The sequence below is a fragment of the Phascolarctos cinereus genome, unplaced genomic scaffold, assembly GCF_003287225.1.
Source record: "Phascolarctos cinereus isolate Bilbo 61053 unplaced genomic scaffold, phaCin_HiC Scaffold_286;HRSCAF=884, whole genome shotgun sequence".
In the NCBI taxonomy this organism is placed as follows: domain Eukaryota; kingdom Metazoa; phylum Chordata; class Mammalia; order Diprotodontia; family Phascolarctidae; genus Phascolarctos; species Phascolarctos cinereus.
The window spans coordinates 21,201-23,858 of NW_027555609.1; the positions used below are offsets into that span (position 1 = coordinate 21,201).

The following is a 2,658-nucleotide window of genomic DNA, read 5'->3' on the forward strand; positions in this document are numbered from 1 at the left end:
TACCCTCCCCACAAGGTGGCACAGAGATGCCCAGGTCAGATGGCTCCTAAGCAGACAGACCCCCCCTGACCTGCAGCTGTGGGGGTCTCTGCTGAGCTCACACACGGCCAAGCCCCCCCCCACCCCACTTCTCCTGGAGGCAACTTGACAGTGCAGTTCACGGCAACATCTAAAGGCGTTTAGCTGCTGCTAAAACATAAATTAAAATAAATAAAACACTTCCCACCCAAGGCTTCCTCCCAGCAGGAGACAGGCCCATCCTATCTCCCAACCTCCCCACTGCCAGGGAAAGTGCTTAGAGTGACAAGCTCATGGAGGACAAGGGTCAACATGCAGTGTGAGTGACCCAACCCCCCTCCCCCGGGTCTGGTCTTCTGGGGGGGGCACTGAAGGGGTCACTTCAGGGCAGGGCTCCTCACCAACCCCTCAGACAAGGTCTTCTGGGCCACCCCCAGGCTGGGGTGACCTGGCCCCAGACAACTACCACACCGAGCCCAAGGGCAGGAGGGTGAATCACTAGTGCCCTGGTGTCTGGAGTCGGGGGCTCTGTTGGGGAGCACGATTTTCTGTGGAAAGGAAAGCCCAAGAAAGAAAAGCCTACTCCCAGCCCCCAGGAGGGGAGAGGAGGCTGCTGAAGACCATGGTGACGAAGAAAGTGGCCAGGACCTGGCTGTTTCTGGGGCTTGGGCAGCCAGAGAGGCCAGCGGAGGCTGTGACAGGAGGAGGGAGGGAGTATTTTCTTGACTGGTCAGGATACAGCAGCAGTGAGGTAGTCATTCCTTCTCAAAGGAAAAAATCCAAAACAACAAACATCCAAAAAGCCTGTGTGGAGAAGAGGCTCCTGGGGAGATCCTGGTGAGGCCCAGTAGGGCCATGGCTCCAGAGGAGTGCAGTGAAGAGCACAGGGACAGGAGGGAGGGTCCAGATGGAGGCCTGGAGGCTGGGAGGGGCTGGGGAGTGGCCCGGCTATTCTTGGCAAGGAGGTGGAGGGTAGGCAGCTGGCAGGCAGGGAGTAGGAGCAGTGTGAGGGTGCACTGCTCACAGGAGGGTGCACTGCTCACAGGACAGTGTACTGCATGAACTCACAGCCTGAGGCCTGCTCAGGCTCAGTGGGCTCACCCTCAGCTCGCATCTTGCGGATCTCACGAACCAGCTCCTGGAAGGCTTCCTCCACACCTTGTCTGGTCTTGGCTGAGGTCTCCACAAAAGGGGCTCCATAGCTCTTGGCCAACTCCTGGCCCAGTGTGGACTCCACCTGGTGGGTGGTCATGTCGACTTTGTTGGCCACCAACACCATGGGTAGACGGGTGGTATTCCTGAATATCTGGATCTGGGACCACATCACATTTGCAAAGTCCAAGGAGCGGGAGTCATTCACGGCATAGATGCAGAGGAAGCCATCCCCCCAGCGCATGTACTGATTCTGAACAGAGTAATAGTGCTCAATGCCTGTGGTATCCAGGATCTGTAGCTGGCACGGCTCCTCATCCACCACTATCTGCCGGTGGTAGGAATGTTTAAGGACGGGGTCATATACATCCTCAAATCGATTATGAATAAACTGCACAGCTAGGGCACTCTTGCCCACACAAGTGGAGCCCATCAACACCACTTTATACATCCTGGCTCTGCACCTGTCTGGATCACCTATGGAGGTATGGACACCAAAGTCAGAAGCCACGAGAACTATAAGGGACCCACCTCCAGCCTCTGACTCCAAGGAGGATTTCCCCAGCATCCAGACTCAATGGGCTTCTTTGCCAATCCCCTCCACCCACCACCCACCCCCAGATAGATACATCTCCCATGGGGCCCCTGGCTCTTGCTGACTAACCCCAAATACGCCTTAGAGCCCATGGGCTCCAAGCCCTTCCATTCTGGCTGGCCTCTTCAAGACTCTCTCCAGTTTACTCCTCAAACCCTGGACCCGGAAGTAACCCCAGGGTCTGCTCAGAAGGGATTTTAAGAGGGTAGAGGGCAGTGGGACACTGATAATCCTATTCCTGCAGGCCATGCTCCTCCGAATTAATGCAGCTTGGCTGGCTGCAGCGGCTGTATCTCCTTCACTGACCTGGGGAACTGCCCAGGAGTGCATGGGCTCAGTTGCCGGGGGGCGGGGGGGGGGGAGCGGCCAGCACCGCCTGTATTGATGCAACCCCAAGAGGGCATGGGCTCAGTTGGCTGCAGGGCCGGAATCTCCTACATTAACGCAGCCCAAGATAGCACTGACTTGGGGTGGGGGGCCACTGGTCACTCCCCTCGTTGCTGATAACTCAAGGGCCACACAAATCATTCCCCTCATCTGATTAGCTCAGATGGTCTCTACTTACCCTTTGTGAATTGTAAAAGGACCCCGTCAAGAGCCCACTCAGATCTAGTCTGAAATTGTGGCGCACCTGGGACCCAGCAAGAAGTCCGAGGATTAGGAGTCCCTCCTCTCACGCACCGCCGGGGTTTCTGGGAGCCACACCCCTCAATGAGGATTTGGGGAGCCCCGCCCCCAAGCAACAAAGGCTCCTGGGAGCCCAGCCTCTTTTTGGAAGCTCCACTCCAAGAAGATTTGAGGAGCTCCACCCCCACATATCCCGACGGTTTGGGGCCCAAGTCTCCACATTACGGGCTGGGGCCTGGGATCATTAGCCCCCAGGGAATCCGACC

The 2,658-nt window shown here is 57.1% G+C and overlaps 1 pseudogene across 1 annotated transcript; it reads right to left on the bottom strand.

The window, feature by feature from the left end:
• Nucleotides 1–365: 365 nt before the first annotated feature.
• LOC110204349 (GTPase NRas pseudogene) lies at nt 366–2,437 on the bottom strand (annotated as a pseudogene). The gene is made up of 2 exons (XR_013484117.1): nt 2,331–2,437; nt 366–1,647 (listed from the first exon to the last, which is right to left on the bottom strand). The product of XR_013484117.1 is annotated as a GTPase NRas pseudogene (transcript).
• Between the last annotated feature and the right edge of the window lie 221 nt (nt 2,438–2,658).